Source organism: Cryptomeria japonica, chromosome 6, assembly GCF_030272615.1.
Source record: "Cryptomeria japonica chromosome 6, Sugi_1.0, whole genome shotgun sequence".
Lineage (NCBI taxonomy): Eukaryota > Viridiplantae > Streptophyta > Pinopsida > Cupressales > Cupressaceae > Cryptomeria > Cryptomeria japonica.
The window spans coordinates 225,406,105-225,431,282 of NC_081410.1; positions in this window are offsets into that span (position 1 = coordinate 225,406,105).

A 25,178-nucleotide genomic window follows, 5' to 3' on the forward strand; every position below is an offset into this window, starting at 1 on the left:
GCACTAGAACAAAAATTGATTGATGTACAAGTTCAAATTGAGACAATGCCACTGGCAAAAACTGAAAAACCAAAACCTTTGCTAATAGAAATGCATACCCAAACAGATCCTCCTGAGAAAGAGGAAAGCAAGGTTATTACTACAACCGACAACATGGAAATTGTAAAAACAGTTGGACAGACATCTGGTACTTCTATAGCAGAATTTTGACCTACAAATGTAACAGAGGTCTTCTTGGACTCACTAAAGAAAATCACAGAGTGTAATGCACAAGCCTATAAGGCTATTGATGATACAATCCCCATTCTTGAATTGATATCACCCAAGTGCATTATGGATAATAAAGATTCTTTAGGTCAACTAGACACATTGTCTAAATACATCACTGACAACATTTTGACAGTTGATCAAATAAATGAGGACATAGTTAAGGAGAAAATGAATAAAGAGAAAGAGAAATTCTTTGATGAAACAATAAAGAAGTGCATGGGACACATTGGCACCCTTTTACCGGCACTAAACAAAACAATAATGGAGTTTAAGGAACTCTATAGAGATACATGCAAGACAAATGTTCTGACAATAGATATAGACAAGGAAATAAGTAAGGTACAAAAGGAGATTGACAATATAGCTGATAACCTCAACGGTTCATCTGAATTATTATCAGTTACAGAGAAAAAGATACACAACCTTGAAGAAAAACTTGAGAAATTTGAAAATGACAAAGACAAAATAAAAGGGAAGGCAAAAGACCTTAAATGCAAACTCAGCCCCAAATTGGAGTACCTCATCTCTTTGAGTAAAGAGATATCTGAGGCACTTGTTCAAGGACTAAAGACACTAGAGGAACAAATGCATCACCTCACCGATACTATTCAAAGGACAGAGGATGCACTGAAAGACAGTGAAAAGTTCACTGAGAGTCTAAATTTGGTATTAGCAGAACTCTTTCAGATTGTAACCCACAGGATACAAGGATCCAGGTAGGAAACACACTCCATTGACAACAAATGAGAACCTTTGTCATTGATGTCAAAGGGGGAGTAGTGAGATAAGAAAAATGACTAGAACATGACATCATCAACTCAGGGGGAGCATGGATTTTTGACAACACAGTTTTGGTAAGAAATTCTTTTTGGACATCATTTTTGGACACTTTTTTATTTTTCTCATGAGTGTTGTCATCAATGCCAAAGGGGGAGATTGTTGGAAAATGCATGCTCCAATGAGAAATCATAGGTGATTGAAGGTATTGTCATTGATGGCAACCTTAAAATCATGTGATACCAGCAGGCAGACACAAGCACCGACACTAGCAGACTCTACACCGACATATAGATCACCAACACCAAAAGAAAGATTACCGACACCTTGGTCAACAAGAATTTTGTATAAATATACTTTGTAATTAATTGTAAAATCTTTTGTAAGCCGACTTAGCGGATTGTAATATGACTCATATATGTATGAGATCATTGTAGATAATTTAGGAGATAGAGAGATGGAAGGATTAATGCAGACCTAATATGCAAATTGTAAGGCAGATATAGGATAAGGGTTTATGTATGTAGCAGAGCTTAAACTGGTACTGAATCTAGCATAGTAGATGTTGATCTGAAGTAGTACAAGACATTGGATTTGTATAATCCATTTGTAAGTCAGTGTGACTTCTTTGTATTTGAGCAGTGAACTCTAGGCACTTGGCCTTCCTGCATATGCAGGCCCCTATTGTAAGCAGTAATATTCTCTTATTGGCCAGTAAGTGAATATTGTGGGTTACAAATCCCACTGAGGTTTTTCCCACATCGGGTTTCCTTGTTAAAAATATTGTGTTATGGTGTGTCTCTTATGTTGTGGATGCTATTCTTATTTACTGCATTATTTTTGGTTTACCGGTACACAGTTTTGATATGATTTTCATGTTATAAGTTAAGAAAATTATTATACCGGTCAGATACTAATTCACCCCCCTCTCAGTATCTTTGGGAATCCTAACAACATAATTGGTGTTGGTGCAGCTTCTAGATGGATTTTAGGATGTTGAAGATGTTTTTTGATCATACTTCAACTACTTGAAGACATTTCTTTGGCATGGTGGACCCTGAATAGGTTCGGTACCTATCTAGGTTGTGAGATTTCACCAAGATCAAGAGGCAATGGAAAGCACAAATAAGAGAGAACAAAATAGATGATAGAAATAAACTATATTCTATCAAGATGAAAATACTGATCAACTGGATCATCAAGTGTTGAATATAGACCTTCTTATATAGGCAAGTCCATATGGATGTACGTGAACACAATCATGACATGTGGCTCAATGAGAAACATATGTAGGTAAGAAATACTAGGGGTAGGTATTCCACAAGAGGTGGATGACCCACCGAATGTGGAGTGTAACAACAAAACAAGACCACAAAATGTGGAATTTCTCCTACAAGCTCTATCCCTATGTGCACACTTCCCTAAGTGTCTCAAATCCAAACTACAAAGGGATGCATTATCCTAAGTTAACTTAAGTAAAGTGTAATAATATCCATAATGAATATTTATTTACACCAACAGCCCCCCTTAAGTGCAATTTAGGGAAATGAAGACTCAAGTCAACAATGCAAGATGGGTCCCAGCTACTAGGCCATGATAGGTACCCATGTACAACATGCAAATGCAAGCAAAACTATGCAATGCAATCTCTCACAAACGGAGAAAGGGAGAAAACCTAGTGGGAAAAAACTCCCCCACAAAAGAGAGATGAAAGTACAAAAGACTCTCAAAGAAGAAGGACAAAACCTCAAAGAGGAAAAAGTCCCCCCATAAGAGAGGAAAGAGAAGTCAGTTGACCCCCCCTAATGACACATCCCGCACCCCCAAGAGAGCTCGCAACTGCTGGAACTTACTCTCGGTGAAAGGTTTGGTGAATATGTCTGCAACCTGCTCCATTGTAGGACAATACTGCAAATCAATGACCTGCTCTTGAATCAACTCTCGAATATAGTGCATATGAATTTTGATGTGTTTGGTCCACTGGTGTTGGACCGGGTTCTTTGAGATAGCAATAGCACTTTGATTGTCACAATGTAGAACTATCGGTCATGGAGTGGTGAACCCAAACTTTGTGAGAATCTGCTAAAGCCAAATGGTCTCAGTCGCTACATTAATAGCGCCTCGATACTCAGCCTTAGTCGAAGAGAGAGCAATAGCATGTTGCTCCTTACTCTGCCAACAAATGGGGCTTGAACCAAGGTGAAAACTGTAACCTAAAGTAGAATTATGATCATCAAGATCACTAGCTCAATCAGAGTCTGTGTAACCAACCTCGCAAAGTCTTGTGCCTGCTGCATAGTGAATCCCATAGTGATGTGTACCCTGGATGTAATGAAGGATGCGTTTGGCGGCTTTCCAATGAAGCTCATGTGGTTTCTGCATGAAGCGAGAAACCATGCCAACTACAAATGAAATATAAGGGCATGTATGGGTCAAGTAGATGAGACTACCCACAAGCTGACGATACAAAGTGGCATCAACTAGTGGAGAAGAACAATGAGCCTCAAGCTTGACTTCTGAAAGAAAGGGAGTCAGTGCAGGATTACAATCAGCCATATGAAAGCATGCAAGTAGATCAAGAGCATACTTGTGCTGCAATAGTGTAATCCCAGAAGGTGACTGTGAAATATCTATCCCAAGAAAGTAGTGCAAAAGACCCAAGTCAGCCATAGGAAATCTGTCATGCAAAGCAGATTTGACCCTACTAATGATGGATGTGGTACTCCCTGTAATGATCAAATCATCAACATAGAGCACAAGTATCAAGTGAGAGTCATCCTATCACAAAATGTAGACATTCGGATTGGAATGACACCTACTGAACCCTGTGGAGAGAAGAAAGGAATCCATCTTGGCGTACCAAGCCTTGGGGGCCTGCTTAAGGCCATAGAGAGATTTCCTTAGTCTGCAAACCAAGGAAGTATCCTGGATGAAACCCTATGGCTGCTCCATATAAATCTCCTCATCAAGATCACCATGAAGAAAATAACTCTTCACATCCATCTAATGTACAACCCATCCATGAGTTGCAACAATAGCAAGTATCAAGCAAATGGAGTTCATCATGGCTACGAGCGCAAAGGTCTTAATATAGTTAACACCTGCAACCTGAGAGAAACCTTTCGCAACAAGCTGAGCCTTATACTTATCCACACCACCATCCGCTGCAAAATTGGTTTGATAGATCCACTTACATCAAACCATCTTTCTCCCCTTAGGGAGATGGACTAAATCTCATGTGTTGTTCCTCATCAAGGAACTATACTTTTCCTCCATAGCTTGGTCCCACTCAGGAACCCCTGATGCTTCCCTAAATGTCTGTAGATCGGAAGCAGTAGCAATGAATGCATGTGGAAGATCCTGATGCTGTGATTTAGTCCTTTGTGTATCTGAAGGATCCCCAATAAGAGAACCCATAGACTCAAGTGTCTGTCGAGGCCAACGAGGTCTAGGGGGAGGTGGAGAATGAGGATGCTCAACTACAAGTGGACCCTATGGAGGTGTAACCCTGTGAGTCAGAGTTGAAGGAGTCTCATCATCTGAATCACTAGCATCACTATCCACAATGGAGAGAGGTGGAGGAGGTTGAGAGGATAAGATAGGATAACTTTCCTCAAAGTGAACACTCCTCTCAATGAACACCTCATGCATCTTAGGATCCATCAATCTATATGCCTTAACACTCTCAGGATATCCAACAAATATACAAGGCCGACTTTGTGGTTCCAATGCCTTGCGTTTCTGTGGAGGTATGCGAGCCCATGTTTGACACCCAAAGACTCTAAAATGTCTCACAATTGGTTTCCTACCAGGCCAAGCTTCAAAAGGAGTAATACCTTGCAAAGCTTTGTGAGGAACCCGATTCTGGATGTGTGTGGCACAATTGATAGCTTGTGCCCAAAAGGCAAGATCAAGAGATCATGCATGAATCATACAACTAGCCATTTCTTTGAGAGTTCTATTCTTGCGTTTTGAAACTCCGTTCTATTGTGGAGTGTATGCTACAGAATGCTAAAGATCAATCCCCTCAAATGTACAAAAATCCTCAAGTCTCTTGTTCACATATTCCCTTCCATTATTTGTGCGAAGAATCTTGACCACTTTCCTGGATTGCTTCTCCACATGAGTCTTGAAGTCCTGAAACCTGTCAAATACTTCACTCTTATGAATGAGAAAGTAAACCCAAGTGAAGCAGGAGTAGTCATCAATGAAGGTGAGGACATAGTAGGCCTTGCTAAATGAAGGTGCTAGAAAGGGACCTACTACATCGCTGTGAACAAGTTGAAGAAATTCCAAAGCTCTTCAAGCTTTCCCTTTATCAAACTTCTCCACAAGATGCTTGCCCGTGGAACAACCTAAACATACACCCTCTGAAAAATTGATTTGAGGTAGACCTATGACCATTTCTTTAGTGCTGAGCTGCTGAAGATAGCGGTAGTTGAGGTGACTAAACCGCTCATGCCATAGCTTACTTTCAGAATTTGAATGAGTAAGCAAGGATCTAGAAGGAGAACTTGGTACAAAGTGGGAGAATGAATAAATCCTTGAGTTGTCATTGACTTGTCCCATTGCTACCAAGGCATCATCATCAAGTTCCTTTACCACAACTGAATCTAGTGTAAACTCAACCTTTTTCCCATTCCCATAGTGAGTGATTTGGTAGATAGAGAGAAGGTTGGTAGACAAGTTAGGAACATAGAGAACATTCTCAAATGTTCCATCATCCATGTCAACTGAACCTTTCCCTTCAACCTCTACCTGTGTATCATCACCTATGTAAATGTGAGGTACCTTAGATGGCTCCAATGAAGAAAACTTCTCCTTTATAGAACCCATGTGATATGAGGCACCTGAGTCAAGTATCCACTACTGTGAAGAACCTATTGTAGCCACAAATGCTTGCTCTTTTCCCTTAGAATGTGAGGAAGAGGAAGGAGATGAATCCTTCTTTGTGTAGGTAGATGGCAAGTTGATGTTTTTCTTAAGAAGATTTGTCGACTCATCAACTTGCTTGGTGTGGCATCAATGCTCATCATGACCATACTTCTTGCAATATGTACAAGTTGGTTTATCCTTCTTAGGTGGTGTCCCCTTCTTGGAAGAGGATTGAAAATTGCCTTGTGATGGAGAGGATGATTGTCCTTTTTCCTATTGTGGCTGTGACTTAGATTGCTTCTTCTTCTTGTTGGAATCTTTGCCTTGACTTCCTTGATTCCCTTGATTAGCCACCAAAGCCTTGGACTTTTAAGACTTGAGAAGCCCCATGTTCAGCAACTTAGATTGTTCCAATATCAAAATTTCTGTGAAAGCATCAAATGAAGGCATAACATAGGAACTCCCCACTGTGAAACAATGAGTTTGGAAGCTAGACATAAATGCTGCATATTCTGGTGCAAGCTTCTCCAACAAGTTGAATATCAACTAAGCATCCTTTTTGTCAATTCCACAATCCTTAAGCTTTGCTCTTAGCTCATTTGCTTTGGTGACATAATCTTGGATTGTATCAAAACTCTTGGGATCCAAGTTGGTGAGCTCATTGTCAATCTTACAACCTCTAATATCATCAACTTGACCATACAATTTCTGAAACATATCCCAAGCATCTTTGATTGTAGTACACTTCTCAATATGAAAGATGAGGTCATCTGATACATACTTGCACAAATTTCTAAGAGCCATGCAATTCTTAGTGAGCCATTCTAACTAGGCATTAGGATCAACCTTAGGATTAGGTGGTGTTGCTATTGTTCCATCTATGTAATGCGTGAGACCTTTTTCCATTAATTTGCCCCATACTTTAATTTTCCATGATGCATAATTATGTGGAGTTAAAGGTGGAAATTTATGAGGACTCATTCCAGAAAAAATGAAAGAGAAAAAGGAAAGAGAGGCACAATCACACAAGACACCCCCCCAAATTCACTCAATCAAAGAACCCCCCCCCCCCAAAAAAAGTGATGATTTTGCACTTTATACTTAGTGCGTGTACAATGGGCCACTTGCAAAAAATGACAAAGTGGAATTCTGATTTCAATTTTACAATTGCCTCAATAGATCCAAAAGAGACTCAAACTGATAGTGCAAGAGATCTAAACTAAGATCCAAGCAATTTACAAGTACCAAATAGGCCAAATAAGACCAATATCTGAAAGTACATTTTCCACTTAAAATATCTACAATATGATCATATATTATGAAAGTAGATGAAAAAACATGCACTTTAAAAAAAAATGACACCTGAAAAGGAGGTCACATGAGCTCAAATGAGGCCTTTGAAGTTGGAGAATTGAGGATTGGACAGGTACAGCTGAGAGAATCTAAAAATTCCAAAAAATATGTGCATCAAAACTAGAAAATAACCACACCACTATGAATTGAACCCAAAAAGGAGAAAAATTGAGCAAGTTATGGGCCTCCAAAGTTGACCCAAAAATCCAAACTGCTCAATGGAGAGGGGTCTAAAAATTTCCAAAGAAAATGCTGACTAGGCATTGACTGGGTGTTGACTGGGTGCTGCTGACTGGGCGTTGACTGGGTGCTGCTAACTGGATGCTGACTGTATGCTGCTGACTGGGCAAAAGGTACGGATCCCAAAAACAATTTTCAATTTTATTTTTTCTTTTGAAAAAAAATCCAAAATTTTCGTACCGTACCGCTCGAATTGGGCAGAAAATTTCCTCCACACCCAAAAATTGATTTTTGCCAAAATAGGTCGAATTTATACTCAATTTATATGGAAATGGCCTCCCGAACGCAATGGTGAGGTAAAAAATGCTCTAAGATGCCTTCAAAAAATGCAGTCCCTCAGATCCGAAAATAGAAGCCTTCCACGATGTCTACAAAAACCAATCAATGAAGCCCCAATGGCTCTGATACCATGTGATATTTCACCAAGATCAATAGGCAATGGAAAGCACAAATAAGAGAGAACAAAATAGATGATAGAAATAAACTGTATTCTATCAAGATAAAAATACTGATCAACTAGATCATCAAGCGTTGAATATAGGCCTGCTTATATAGGCAAGGCCATATGGATGTACGAGCACACAATCATGACATGTGACTCAATGAGAAACAAGGGTAGGTAAGAAATACTAGGGGTAGGTAGGAGAAATAATATAATATTCCACAAGAGGTGGATGACCCACCAAATGTGGAGTGTAACAACAAAACAAGACCACAAAAGGTGGAATTTCTCCTACAAGCTCTATCCCTATGTGCACTCTTCCCTAAGTGTCTCAAATCCAAACTACAAAGAGATGCATTATCCTAAGTTAACCTAAGTAAAGTGTAATAATATCCATAATGAATCAACGTGTACTCTACACGTTACCAAGATGTTTCAAGATGTTTTATGGATTTGTTATTGTTGTTTTGGTCTTAAGCCAACATGGCATATCATTGTAATATGGATTTATGTAATGGTCTTATTGTAATATCTTTTAGGTGGCCAACCTAATTGGTTTAGGCCTTAGGGTTGGTATAAATTGGTGTAATATATTATTATAGTGTCGTGGTCTTGGAATGTAATATCATGTGTGAAGGAGATTTGGTTGATCATAGGTGATCGAATTGGGATTAAGGACGAGGTCAACCAAGACTGTAATCAAGAATGGTAAATGCTATCTCTAGCAATTCACTATATTGGATTTTTGTCCATTTATCTTGAGATGGTTGTTGCCTCTCTATAGTAAGTGAGACTCTTTTGTAATGAGCAGTACACTCTAGGCAGTGTGCCTTCTTGCATGTGGATGCCCCTCATTGTAACACATACTTTCTACAGAAGTATCATCTGACTGTGGGTAGGCTTCCCACTGTGGTTTTTCCCTTTCTAGGTTTTCCATGTACAAATCATGGTGTTATGTGGTATGGTTGCTTTGCATTGATTATCTGTTTAATTGTTAAGTTGCATTGTTTACCGGTGTTTGTTTTTGCTTTATTGGTAATTAATCTGGTTAAAGGTTAATAAGTGGATTAAATGTTATAATTTGTTAACAACTGATTCACCCCCCCCCCCTCCCAGTTGTTCACCAGTTATCCTAATAATTGGTATCAGAGTTTTGGTCTTCTTTTGCAGAAGCTTAACCACTTGAGGTAAATCCTATGACAGCTAACACTTCTAATCCACCGACAACTATTTTTTAGAAGAGAAATCCCTAAGCTTGATGGAAAAAATTATGGATATGGAAATTTGAATGGAGATTCATCTTAGATGTCTTGGCAGGGATATTTGGGAGATCACTAAGAAAGGATACACACCTTATGATCCGACATCTGGCAATCCTGCTCCTATAGACTTGGACAAGAATATTGAAAATGATTGTAGAGCTAGAGAAGCCCTCTTGTGTGCACTTACTGATCAACAGATCATGGGATTGACTGATAAATCATCAGCAAAGGTTATGTGGGATAAATTGCAAACTCCGAATGAAGGTGATCCTACTGTCAAAATTGCTAAACTTGATGGTTACCGGGTAAGATATGAAAACTTAAAGATGGAAGATAATGAAAGAATTGTTGTATTTATGGAAAGAGTAAATGTGATTGTTATGGGAATTCAATGTTGTGGAGGATTTCTGAGTGAAGATGAAATAGTTTCCAAAGTCTTAAGAGTCCTTCCCCTGACTTACAAGATGAAGGCAACTGCAATTAATGAGTTGAAAACAATGGCAAACTCTTCAGTTAACAAAGACATTCTGATTGGGAAATTATCTTCTTTTGAGCTTGAAGAATTTGGATCTTCTGGAGCTGTAAAGTCTGAACCTGCTCTTCATGCATCATCATCATCATCTACCGACAAAAGTGATTGGAAATTTTTATATCCAAAAGAATTGGAAGACATGAGGAAAGAAGATGAAGAATTTGAGCAACTTGAAGCCTTATTTGCTAGAAGAGTACCTAAAGGTTTGAAAGGAAGTAAGTATGAAGGAAAAGCACCTTTTAAATGTTTTGCATGTAATAAGATTAGTCATTTTGCATCTAGATGTCTTGAAAGAAGTGCAAGGTTTGAGGAAAGAGTTAAGAAATCATTTAAGCCTAACCAGAATAGATATAGATTCAAGAAAAGTAAACAATGCTACATAGCGGATGAGGAAGGAGAAACTGATGACTCTGGGATGAACTAACAGAAGACTCTTCTAGTGGATCTAAAAATGGAAAGGAATAGATGTTCTATGCTTTAAAGGAAGATGAACTGGAACTAGCTATAAAAAATGAAGAAAGTGCCCTAGCAGCAAAAGTTGAAGATAAGGATGAATGGGAAATTGATAGTGGATTCTCACATCATATGAATGGAGATAAAGGGAAACTTTTGTCCCTGGAAGAATACAATGGCGGTCAAGTCAGATTTAGAGATGACAAAGCATGTATGATCAGAGGTAGAGTTATTATTTGTTTGGATGACAAGCATAACACTTATAATGTCTATTATGTAGAAGGTTTAAAGCATAATCTTTTAAGTGTTGGTCAATTGGTGGACAAGGGTTTCCAACTTCAGTTTAAAGATAGAAAATGCAAAATCATTAACAAGACTAGTTTAGAGATTACAACCGGTATTCAGACGGAAGGTAATATCTTTCACTTGAACACTGGTAATAAGACATGTTTGATTTCTCATATTAATGAGAGTTGGTTATGGCATAAGAGGTTGTGTCATGTTAATTTTAATTCTATTGTTAAGATCAGTTCAACTAAGGCAGTTAGAGATATACCTAAGATTATGAAGCCTCATAATCCGGTATGTAAGGAATGTCAATTGGGAAAGCAAGTTAGAAGTTCTTTTAAGAGCATACATGATAAATCTAATGACATGCTTGATTTGATTCACATTGCCTTATGTGGTCCAGCAAGGACTAGAAGATTTCAAGGTGATAGGTATTTCATGTTAATTATTGATGACTCTGCTAGAATGATGTGGGTGACTTTTCTAAGGGAGAAGTTTGAAGCCTTTGAGAAATTCAAGATCTTTAAAGCAAAGGTTGAAACAAAAATTGGATTGAAAATCAAATGTTTAAGATCAGATCATGGTGGTGAATTCACTTCTCATGAATTTAATAGTTATTATGAGACAAATGGAATCAGGAGACAGTTATCTACACCTCAGACTCCTCAGTAGAATGGAGTGGTGGAAAGAAAGAACAAAACCATTTTGGATGCAACAAGATCTATGATGATGGAATCCAAATTGGCTCATATCTACTGGAGAGAAGAAGTGAGTACAATAGTCTATACATTCAACAGAGTTCACATCAAAGGTTAAACCGGTAAGACCCCTAATGAATTATGGTTTGGACATACACCTACTATTAAATATTTCAGATTTTTTGAAAGTAAATGCTATATCAAAAGAGATGATTCAATTGGAAAGTTTGATCCTAGATGTGATGAAGGGATATTTCTTGGTTATTCAATTCAAAGCAAGGCATATAGATGTTATAACAAAAGATTGCAAAAAATTGTGGAGAGTGCTAATGTGAAAGTGGATGAGCAATACAAAAATCATTCTATATCATATGACAAGGAACCGACAGTGGAGATGATCATAACTGAATCAACAATGCCTCAACCGGTACAGGAAACTGAGACAGTTACATCGACACAATTAGAAAATTCTATGACTGATGATCAGAGTAGTGAACCTGAAGTTCAAAAGACACCAAGGTATGTAAGATTAAATCATTCCAAAGATCAAATTATTGGAGATAGGAATAAGGGAGTTATGACAAGAAGAAGACTGGAAAATGAAGAGGTATGTCTTATTTCTCAAACTGAACTGGCATCTGTTATTGAAGCTCATAAGGATAAACATTGGTTAAAATCTATGGAAGATGAATTAGATCAGATAGAGAAAAATGAGACTTGGTCTTTAGTTCCCCGACCTAAAAATAATAATGTTATTGGAACTAAATGGGTTTTTAGGAATAAACTGAATGAGGATGGTCAAGTTGTACGAAACAAGGCTAGATTTGTTTGTAAAGGATATTCTCAAATGGAAGGAATTTATTATGGTGAGACATTTGCACCTGTAGCTATAATTGAAGTTGTTAGACTATTTCTTGCCTATGCAGCTTATAAGAACTATAATGTTTATCAAATGGAAGTTAAATGTGCATTTTTGAATGGTGAACATGAGAAAGAAGTTTACATTGAGCAACCTGATGGATTTTCACTGATAGATGATAAAGATATGGTTTGTAGATTGAAGAAAGATTTATATGGTTTGAAATGAGCTCCTATAGCTTGGTATGCAAAGTTGGATAAATATATTTTGAAGCTTGGTTTTACTGAAGGCAATTCTAATAGTAATTTATATTATAAGATCACTGACAATGATATTCTGATTATTGAAGTATTTGTTGATAATATCATTTTTGGAGGAGAAGATAAATTGTGCATGGAATTTGCTAACAATATGAAGAATGAATTTGAAATATCCATGATTGGTGAGATGAAATTTTTCTTAGGTTTGCAGATTACTCAAATTGACAAAGGCATTTTTATCTGTCAAACAAAGTATCTGAGGGAATTGCTGAAGAAGTTTGGTATGGATAATTCCATACCGGTAAGTACTCCTATGGTGAAAAGTGAGAAAGTATATATCAAGGATATGCATACACTGGTAAATCCGAAAAGGTATAAGTCTATGGTTGGTGGTCTATTATATTTAACTCAGACTAGACCAGATATTATGAATGCAGTAAGTATTGTTTCAAGGTATCAAAGTAATCCTAAATAAAATCATGAATGTGCAGTAAATAGGATATTTTGGTATTTGCAAGGAACAACAAAATATGGTTTATGGTATTCTAAAAATGATGATTTCACTTTATGTGCTTATATCGACTTAGATTGGGCAAGAGATACTGATGACAAGAAGATCACTTCTGCTAGAGATTTCTTTCTTGGAAAGAAATTGGTTTCATGGATCAACAAAAAATAGTCATGCATTTCTTTATCTACTGCAGAAGTTGAGTATGTTGCAGCAACAACTAATTGCACTCAAGTCTTGTGGATGAAGCAAATGTTGAAGTATATCAAGGTAAATTGTAGTGAACCGGTAGTTATCTACTGTGATAACTCTGCAGCTATTGACATGTCTAAAAATCCAGTATTTCACTCTAAAACTAAGCATATATCAATAAAGTATAACTTTATGAAGGACAAGGTAGAAGCAAAGAAAGTCAAATTGGTTTATGTGAACACTAAAGAACAGATTGCAGATATATTCACTAAACCACTATCTAAGGAATCATTTGAGTATTTGAGAGATAGGTTAGGGGTTTCTACCCCTCTGGTAGAGACTTGATTAATGCAGTTTGTCATCAGTCCGACATGCATTATAAGAGACATTATTCATTCTTGCATTGATGAGTGGTGCTACTACTCAAGGGGAGTAGTCAACTTTGAGATTTAGAGGTTTACATTATTGCTTTGATATTTTTGTCAGATTTATGGCATTGATGTCAAGGGGGAGTGATAGTGATGTGAAAAATAAATTCAGAGATATCATTCATAGGGGGAGAGCTATTGATATTCAGGAGATTGTTGGTTGTCTTCCATAGGGGAGACTTGTTTGGCATTTCTTGGTCCTTAGATGTTTTTCACATCTAGTGTTGCCATCAATGCCAAAGGGGGAGATTGTTGGCATTATGGATGAATTAATTATGTGTTGAATTGATGTTTTGTCATTGATGTCAACACTAGATGTTATGGTTGGTTACCAACAGACAGGTTTTGGTTACTGATAGAAGATCTAGTGTTACAGATAGAAGAGACTATCTGTTGGACACTTCTGACATGTTTGGATCTATGGAATATGTTTGGTTACATGTGGTACGTGCTTCTGGAGCATGTTTTGGTCAGTTGGTATTGACTTGGTAATCAGATGCTATCATACGCTCTTGTAAACCCTTACTGGTATTGGTTTAAGGCTCTATCAACATATCTCCTTACCGGTATTGGTTTAAGGCTCTATCGACAGAGCTTTCACTGAGGAATCTTGATAGGATGCATAATTGGTGTTGGTGTAGCTTCTAGATGGATTTTAGGATGTTGAAGATTTTCTTTGATCGTGCTTCAACTACTTGAAGACATTTCTTTGGCATCATGGACCCTAAATAGGTTGGGTACCTATCTAGGTTATGGACCGGTATCATGCTAACATGTAATCTATACGTTACCGAGATGTTTTGAGATGTTTTATGGATTTATTATTGTTGTTTTTGTCTTAAGTCGACATGGAATATCATTGTAATATGGATTTATGTAATGATCTTATTGTAATATCTTTTAGGTGGCTGACCTAATTAGTTTAGGCCTTAGGGTTGGTATAAAATGATGTAAGATCTTATTGTATAGTGTCATGGTCTTGGAATGTAATATCATATGCGAAGGAGATTTGGTCGATCATAGGTGATCGAATTGGGATTAAGGAAGAGGTCAAAGGCCTCCAGTATTGAGCTTAATCGAGACTGAAATAAGGCATGGTAGATCCTATCTATGGCAGTTCACTCTATTAGATTGTTGTCCATTTATCTTGAGATGGTTGTTGTTGTTGGCTTGATGATGATTGTAATATATTCATCATATGTTGTCATTGATGAAACACACACACACATATGTTTATATTGTCTACTGGTGTAACTTTAATTTGTTTATTCTACAACCAGTATTCTAGAGGTTATACTAAGAGGTTTATCTCTAATCGGTACTTTGTGACAAACCATTATATGCATAGAAGACAACCAGTAGATACATTAATCGACATCAAAATGAAGATCAAGCGGAGATTATATCAAGATATTCAAGGATAACGGTTCATATATTTAACTCTAACCAGTATTGATTGTTCCAACCAGTATTCATTGATTTTGTGATGAGTTACCACAAATCATGATGCGTTATCCCACCGACAAATTTTGGCAGTATTTTTGTGATGAGTTATGATCACTTGACCAGATACACTGCACCTAGGAAATTGTGTTATGATTTCTTTGGGCCGACATGAAATCTTAATGCCTATATATTGACATTACAATTAATTATTTCATATGAGTGAAAGTGATATGATGTGTGTGAAAGTCAAAAGAGCTAAGTTGCAGAGTATGTAGAAAATAATTGTTGAATATGTTTAGAAGGATTTGATCAAGCAAGTATTGTGCTACTTAGATAGATCAAACAAATCCTATTATTTTCTAACAATCACAATAGAATTCAAATCCCCTAACTAGGTAAACTCTAACAAGATTCTTTGTACAAATTCTCTAACAGGGTGATCCATTAGTTTGGATTCAAAAATCCTCCATCAAGGTTACTCCTAACAGGGTACTATCTTTAACAGGGTATAAGCTTCTAATCAAGCTTTGGGATCTCTAACAAGATTCTCTCTTAGAAGAGCACTTTGTAGACCCTAACTGATCAATTATCTATTACTACAGATAGTTAACTTGTGAGTTCCATCTCACCATGGTTTTTACCTATTTGGGTTTTCCATGTACAAACACTTGTGTTATGGTGGATGTTTTACTTATTGTGAATGTTGTTATATCATTTTGGATTACATGCATTGTGTTTAAGAGTTTTGTTAAGTTCATCTACCGGTTAGTGTTTGAAGTAGTTTTATTTTTGGTGTCACTAATTCACCCCCCCTCTCAATGCTTTTCAAGTCCATCAATTGGTATCAAAGCCTAACTTATTTAAAGCCTAATCTCTTAGAAGGGAGCCTTGAAACCACCATGGGGGACATGAGCTACTTTGAGATGGCTAGAGAGCTATAATCTAGCAAAAATGAGCTTGAAACCCTTAGGGCCAAACTGAAAGCTTCACAAGTTAAAAGGAGAGAGCTAACTAAACAACTGTTAGAGATATTTGACAATAGTTCTTCAGATGAGGCTAGTATTGATGCCTTAGTCGAGGAAGTTGAAAAGTTAAATGGTGAAAAACTAAATTTGAGGAGAGAACTAGAAGGTCTTACTATTCGCATGAGTCTAGAACTAGAAGCCAGAAGAGTTGTTGCAGATCTTATCAAGGAAAGAGATCAAGAGATTGCCAGGATCAAGCAAGAAAATGCTACCTTGCATGAGCATTTGAATGCTGAAAGAGAAGAGAAGGAGAACTTACAGCTAGATCTTGAGTTAGCATCATCTCTGAGAGAAAACCTGTCAAAACATAATGAAGATCTCACCAAATAGCTTACCAAAGCTAATGGGAAACTGGAAAAGTTCAACAAGAGTTCTAGCTTTCTTGAAGAACAAATTCAATCACAAAGGATGAAAGGTGATACCTTTGGACTTGGTTTTCACACATCTGAGAAAGGTGAATCCTTTGGTACTAAGAGAAACACTCTTAAGAACAAATCTTCTCCTAAGATCAAGAATCCCACTGGTAAGAAGGTCTTTAAACCTATTTGTTCTGTTTGCCATAACCCTGGTCACACTGCAAATGTTTGTAAAGGCAAACCTAACAAAAATAGAAGCTACAATACTAATGCTAGGTATGTGTCCAAGAAATTTGAAGGTCATTGCTTCACATGCAAAATGTATGGACATAGATCTGTTGAGTGCAAATATGGAGAAAATTATCCTATACCATATATGCATCCAAGATCGAATGGCAACTGGGTCAACATGAACTGGCAAAGACCCTATGACAATTAGTTTAGTCCATTTAAAATGGAAAAGGTAACAAATGTCATATGCACCATCTATAATAGCTTTGTTCATGTGGATATGAATTGCAGAAGAATAACTAGGAGAGAAAATGTGGGACCTTGGAAATCATCTGGTATGGCCTACTATCATTGCAACAAACTGAGGCACTTAGCAAAATTCTGTAGATCTAGAAGTATCAAACCGGTCAATTCTTCTAAGGATCAGAAAGGAAAGCATAAAGTTAATGTTGAAGAAACCAGTGATGAAATGAATTGGATATGGAAGAAGAAAAGTGATGACTCATCTGGAGAAGAAACTGTTCCTTCACCCAGTGAAGAGAACACTGCACTAGTGAATTAAGCCTTTTAAATATGGCTAAGGGGAGCTCAATGGTAAATCCACCTTCAGACCCCTTGAGATGAATGAGCTGTAAGAGAATTTTGAAGCATAAAATTTTGATAACCTTTTTGTCAATATGTTATCAACTGGTTTTCTCCTTGAGTGGTAAAATTAGGGTTTGTAACCCTAACTGGCAAACATTTAATGCAGTAGGTAAAAAGGATAAAAGTGAGTTTTTACTTTGTCATTTTTACCCTAATGCATCCGAGAAAGAAATTTGGAGCGCTTGCTGAGCTAAAAGAGTTTGTTGGCTAATAATTATCGAAATTGCATTGTGATTTGCAATCAAGCTGATTTGAAGGTTGCAAAAGATCAAACTGGTGTGCACTTGGACGTTCAACTAGTAAACGAGGTAGCGTATGCGAAAAAAGGTATTTCTTTGATAATCCTACTTTGAATCTTGTTCATTTGAAATGGCATCATCTTCAAAGATGGTAGAAAGGGTAATGATTACATCTGAGGCAATGGAAGTTGTAGAGGCAGAACAAATTGTGTCATATAATGCATTATCACAAGTTCCTAGTGGAGTTTTAGTAAAAGGAGATTTGTCAAGTTATATTGATTGTAAGATAGAGGATCTAGGATCACTATACATTTACACTCAGCTAAAATCCCTTTATGATGAGAATGGAAAGATTCAAACATATTATGCTAGGGTTTTCAAGAAAGGTTTTCACAACACCACTTATTTTCTAGAAGATTTTGAGGAAGAGCATATTAGAATCATTTTGAGTCAGGTTCATGGTGAGAACATGTAATTAGAGAGAACACACACAATTACCAAGGAAGCCATTCAGGCTGTAACTAGTTATTTCTCAACCGGTGAAGTACCCGAGCTAAGATGAATTTCAAAAGACAAGGTATTCTCACTAACCAGTTCAACATCTGATAAATGTATGGTGCATAACACCTAGCTCAAAGTTGTCTTTTCTTGAATTTTAGAGTTTTTATGTGATTTCAAGTTATTTTATGTCGTAATAAGGTGGAATAAATCCTATGATTCCTTTTTAAGCCATAGTTTGGTTGTCCACACTTTTTTTATGCTCAGGATCCAAAATTGTCATTACCCTGAAATGTTGTCAAAATGTCAATTTTTGGTTTGTACCAGGTGGATGCCTGGAAACTTGCTAGAATTTTTGGAAATGGTTTAAATCCATTGTGGGATTCCATTTGAGTGATTTTTCAAGCCTTGAGAGCCTTGGAGTGTGTTTTTGCACTCATAGGTAGAAGTTGTCAAAAATTGGTCATGACAACTTTTGCATCTTTAGGCAAAAGTTGTCCATGAAGGAAATGGCATTGGAAGTTGGTTGGAACCAAATTAAAATGGTGTATAAAATCTTATAAGAATCTCCAATAATAGTTTAATCAACTTTTGGTTTGCATTCAATTCATTTGCCAAGGGTTCCCTATGCTTTTCCTCATGTTTGGATTGTTTTTGCTTTGATTTTCTGCTTTTGTATGACCTGTACGGTTTGGTATGGTACTCATAATAGTAGAAGAAGTTAGGAATTTGTTTTATCTTTCCAACCAATATAATATGAAGGATTTAAGTGCCTTGGATCAAAAGTTATCACTATTTTTGGAAAAGTTGCTCACAAATCTTAAAAACTTGGGGTTTTGATTGTAAAAATGCATTTTACTTGAGTATCCATGAATGGAACAAGTTGCAATCCAGTGGATGGATTGGTTAGGCTCTGTAAATAGTTTTAGAGTAGTTTTTTTTTTTTTTTTTTCAGGCCACAAGGAGTAGAATGGGTGAGATGAATAATATACAAGCTTATAGCTAGTTTGTGAGGGCAACAGAGATTGCTCATTTTTTAGAGCCATGGAGAAGTGACACCCCAACAACCCATAGTGTTTTGGAAATATATATGAGTTTAATAAAATAATCCAAGTTTTTTTGGGTTCGTGATTGTGACTGGTGAAGAGTTTGGAGCACATCTTACAAAACTACTTGGAAGCCCTAAACCCCTAAAAAATAGCTCTTTTTAAGTAACCCTAGTTAAACAAAAAACCTAGATGGAAAACTGAGTGATCTTGTTTAAATTCCAAATGGGTATCTGAATATATAAAAATATCTTATGGTTTCTAATAAATTTTGGGGAAGAAGACCAAAAAATAGTCAAGGAAGGGCTAGTCAATTAGGCCTAATAGCGGCCGATAGAAGCAAGTTCAAAGCCTAGGGCTTGGGAGAAAGCTCCAGACCTTGTCAATGCATAAAATGACCTTGAACATACCTGTACAACATAACCACAACCTTTAAACATTTTGTTAGAGTGACGATCCTTGGTGGAGGTTTTTGGAGCCTAGTTGGAGCTTTGGGAACCTAGTAGGAGACCATCTCAAAATCAGAGATTTGGGTCAAAACCAACAAGAAAAATCAAGTGGCTATACCTAGGAGGGAATCTAGTAGAGTTTAGGCCTTGGAGGTCTAAGGAGTGTACCCTAACAAGACACCTTGGAGGAGCTTGAGTAGAAGGGTGAGTTGAGGAGTTGGGGTGAGTAAGAGTGAATTGAAGAGCTAGGCATGAGACCTCTACATCAACGTGCTTTTTTTGCTAATAATATTAGAGACCCAGTGGTGAAATTGGTAGCAATGGTGATAGGCTACCGAGTATTTTACTCCAATAAATTAAATAGTTTGCCATCTGTAGCAATTCACACAACTTATAAGATGATAGTTGAAAATGAAGATTGTGATCTTTGCGAGGCTATTAGGAAACAACTAATAGGTGATATGGAATGGTCAAAAGACCTACCAGTATCTGCACAAATCAAGAACATCAAGGTTGTAAAGAATACTTTCCCTGCTGCTATGAATAAGAATTTCAATGAGTTTCAAAACAAGATGAGCATGAGAATGAGATTGCTTGAATATGTGGTAAGTCATTTTTCAAAAGACATTGTTTTCACATTTACCACTGATTTTTTTTTTATGCAAGCAATTGAGCCAATAAAAGAAGAAATGGAAGATATGAGTTATGAGGTGAACCATGACTTACTGGTTGGTTATGCTAATAACCTATTAGCATCTCCTAAAGATAAAAAGAAGGCAAAACTGGATATTGTGGTATTTCAAGATGCACAAACCAAAATGATTATTTCTCCTACCACAAGTGGGAAAGGAAAGAAAAAGAAAATTGATGAAGCACCTCCAGTGATAAAGAATACAAGGGTGACTTGGAGTATCCAAATCAAAAAGGAACTGACACCTAAATTCTATACAAAGAAGGAGAATGTGACAACGAAAAGAGGTCAAAAGTTAATTCTTCAAGAAGAATCTGAGGGTATTGACACTGAAGAAGAACCTAAGAAGAAGAAATCTACTAGTATAGTAGCAAAGATAGTAAAGGAAGTGCCAAAGGAAACTATGCCTATTGATATAGAAACTTACAAGCCTGATACCCATTTTGAAAGAACAATGAAGACATTAGGTAGGAATAGGTTTAACAATGTCATTTTGATTCCTTCACTAAAGATGATAAGAAGCAAGTCATTCAACAAGTAGTCACTCATTTATTTCATTACAGTAGATATCCACATGATCTTGAAAAGGATATCTCAAATTCTTTGTACACTATTTTGTTAGATAAATGGGAGGAAGCTATAAAATTGGAAAAATAAATCATTTATGAAGTATTTGTACAATATTTTCCTTAATTTTCTAAAGATAAAATTAGTGCTTTAGTCGATCGGTACAAAGCTCAGTTTATGTTCAAAGCAAGGAGATTGAAACTACTCAGTGGAAATAGGGAAATTATTGAAACTGAGACCCATCGAATAGCCTATGAAACCAAACAGATGGAAGAACTCATCCATTCCTCTAAGAAAGAGGAAGATGTTGTTAATCGACCAAAAATGGATGAAGAAGAGATTGTACAAGCTAACGAGGTCTATCCTATCAAGAAGAAGGATGACACCATTATTCATGTTGTTGTTTATGTTCAGGATAAAGTTGATCTATTTGGAGACAATACTGCACCCGATATGGAACCTCCTGAAATTACTAATACACAAATTACTTTAGTTGAGCAATCGATAAGTCAACCAAAAGTGGACAATCCACCAAAAACTGAACAACCGGAGAAAACCCAATCCCCATTGGCCTTACAAGATGCTCAGAAGGAGTCTATGGAAAATGTTGTCACACAACAGGAAGTAGAGAAAAATCTAGAGAAAGTAATCATTAAGGTTACATCCTCTGAACCGACAAAGCCATTAGTCACTCTGCAAACTAATGAGGATGATGATGATTCATTAGGCATTTTAGGGCCTATAAATGTTGACAACATGAGTGCATCTGAAATGATGAAGATTGCAAGTGTTATGCAATTTAGAGCACATAAGAAGAGACTTAAAGAGCAAAGGGTTGAAGCTAAAAATATTCAGAATGTAGTAGATATTTTATCTGGTTTGCTACAGGGAACTTCTACAGCACATCTGACATCCCATTTTAGCAAACTTGGTCAATTGGTTTCTGATGCATCTAATCAAATCAAGTCACTTGAATAAGAAGCACTAACCTATGCTGAGAAAAGTCACAAGAAGAAGTATGGGGAGAAACTTGCAAAGGACATTGATACTGGCAAAATGGCTCTGTCACATAATAAAGATTTGTTGAGTAAATCTATTAAAACAGGAGGAAAGTATCTTGCTTCTACCTCTAATGTTTCATTTTGTTATTCTGATATCACAAAAAGACAAAAAAACACAAAGCAAGAGTTAGAAAGGATATGCAATGCATATATCCCACTTCAGGACTCTATATTTGATTTTAGCAAATCTGTAGATAATTTGCACAATAGGTTGGATACTTATGATCATGAGAAGGCAAATATATTCCAGTCTCTCAAGGAACTCAAGAGTCTACTGACATCACAAGTGGACATATTATAGGGAGCCTCTCAAATGCAGAAGCTATCTTAGCAACTCCAGAAACTTGTACATTAGATTCGATGGAAGAATTCCATACATGGTTTATGTCTACAAAAGAGTACATTGAGAATGTGCTAGCAACGTGGAAAAATTCCATATCATAGTTGAATCATAACTTTAACGATATTTTTATGAGATTAGCTAATGCATGAACTTTTTTAAGTTGTTATTGTATATGTTGAACACTTTGATACAAATTTTCTATATATATATATATATATATATATTTTACTTTTTCAATTTGGCATTGTTGTCAAAGGGGGAGTAGAAATATGTATGTGTGCGTTTGAAAATGTTGTATAATGTATACATTAAGGGGGAGCATGTGTATATGTGTAAATTTTGTTTTGTATGCACACTTAGCGGTATTACTAAAAAATTTTCTAAGTGTTGCCATCAATGCCAAAGGGGGAGATTGTTGGCTTGATGATGATTGTAATATATTCATCATATGTCATCATTGATGAAACACACACACACACACACACATGTTTATATTGTCTATCGGTGTAACTTCAAGTTGTTTATTCTACAACCGGTATGCTATAGGTTATACTAAGAGGTTTATCTCTAACCAGTATTTTGTGACAAACCGGTATATGCATAGAAGACAACCAGTAAATACACATTAATCAGTATCAACATGAAGATCAAGCAGAGATTATATCAGGAGATTCAAGGATAACGGTTCATATATTTAACTCTAACTAGTATTGATTGTTCCAACTGATATTTATTGATTTTGTGATGAGTTACCACAATTGTGATGATTTATCCCACCGACAAATTTTGGCGATATTTTTGTGATGAGTTATGATCACTTGACTAGATACACTGCACCTAGGAAATTGTGTTATAATTTCTTTAGGCCGACATGAAATCTTAATGTCAATATATTGACATTACAATGAATTATTTCATATGAGTGAAAGTGATATGTTGTGTGCGAAAGTCAAAAGAGTTAAATTTCAGAGTATGCAGAAGAGCAGTGTTGAATATGTTTAGAAGGATCTGATCAAGCAAGTATTGTGCTACTCAGACAAATCAAACCAATCCTTTTGTTTTCTAACAATCATAGCAGAATTCAAATCCCCTAACTGGGTAAGCTCTAACAAGCTTATTTGTACAAATCCTCTAACAGGGTGATCCATTAGTTTGGATTCAAAAATTCTCCATTGAGGTTACTCCTAACATGGTACTACCTTTAACAGGGTATAAGCTTCTAATCAAGCTTTGGGATCTCTAACAAGATTTGCTCCTAGCAGAGCACTTTGTAGACCCTAACCGGCCAGTTATCTATTACTGTAGATAGTTAACTTGTGAGTTCCATCTCACCATGGTTTTTACATTTTGGGTTTTTCCATGTACAAACACTTGTGTTATGGTGGATGTTTTACTTATTGTGAATGTTGCTATATCATTTTGGATTACATGCATTGTGTTTAAATTTTTTGTTAAGTTCATCTATCAGTTAGTGTTTGAAGTAGTTTTATTTTTGGTGTCACTGATTCACCCCTCCTCATAGTGTTTTTCAAGTCCATTAGTTGCCTCTCTATAGTTAGTGAGACTCTTTTGTAATGAGCAATACGATCTAGGCAGTGTGCCTCCTCATTGTAACACATACTTTCTGTAGAAGTATCATCTGACTATGGGTAGGCTTCCCACCATGGTTTTTCCCTTTCCGGGTTTTCCATGTACAAATCATGGTGTTATGTGGTATGGTTGCTTTGCATTGATTATCTGTTTAATTGTTAAGTTGCATTGTTTATCGGTATATGTTTCTGCGTTACCGGTACTTAATCTGGTTAAAGGTTATTAATTGGATTAAATGTTATAATCTATTAACAACTTATTCACCCTCCCCTCTCAGTTGTTCACTGGTTATCCTAACAATTATTTCTAGATCCAGGTGCATAGCTTCATCCCATATTCCAATCTCAAGTTATAATCAGTTCTTTGTCACTTTTTCACTACATAATTCAATCAATTCTTTTTCATTTCAAATAAGGAAGAGGGGATCAACTTATCATTTGCATTTCATTCAGAATTCAATCTTCATCCTTGAAGGTTGAATCTGGTGAATTTCCTCTCCTCTTCCAAATGTAATTTGGTGAAAAGTGTTTGAAGGGTGATGAATAGTGAAACTCTCATCTCTCTTTGAGGGAAAGGGTAGTTTTCCTCTTGATATATCATTCACCATTTTTCAACATTACAAGAATAATTATCCATTAACACATAATCTTTATGAACATGAAACATATCACATACACTCATAACCCAACTACACAAGCAGAATTAAACATAACAAAATCTTCACCATCATCTCCTTAGGGTATCTCAACGTCATTACTTACTCTACTATCATAAGCAATAACAATCTAACAATTTCCATCACAACACTTAACATCCTTAATCATTAATCATGTACATATGTATTTCTTATTCATTAGCTATGCACATGCAACTCAAGTACTTATATCCTTCGTGGTATGCAACCTAAGTACTCATTAATCTAATATGATATGCTACTCTTTTCAATGCAAGACCAATCCCTTTTTCCTTATGTTCATTTTATGCACCAAATCCAAATGTTCCTAAAACCCTTAATAATTTTCTATTAACATGATCTCTACTCTCCTACAAAGATATTTCATAGACATAATTTTCCTTTCTTATTCCAATACTCCCATAACTACTCATGATTTTATAACTATAGCATGATCATTTTCCTTTACATGATTCCTAAGTGCATAATGCAATAATCATAAAGTCCTTCTTAAACCAAACATCTTAAATGCTATACATGGTCCCTTGTTTTCCTTCTAACCCATCCATAAGTAATAAGTGCCATTATCACATTCACAATATCATTTATCAACTACAAGTCCTACATTACAGCAATCCTACTTACATAGGTTATTTTCCACTTTTAATCTACAAGCTTATCTAACAATCATAACATACACATAATGATAAACACATACAACGGATTCAATTACATTATTCCCATTAACTAAGAAACAATCAAATACTTTGAGATGTGCCCATGTCTTATTCTACTACTAGAGTTGTAACCTCATTCCACATTAACTAATAACAAACTAAATCATTTCCTTCAGGTTAAACTATTCATCTTACCAACTAACC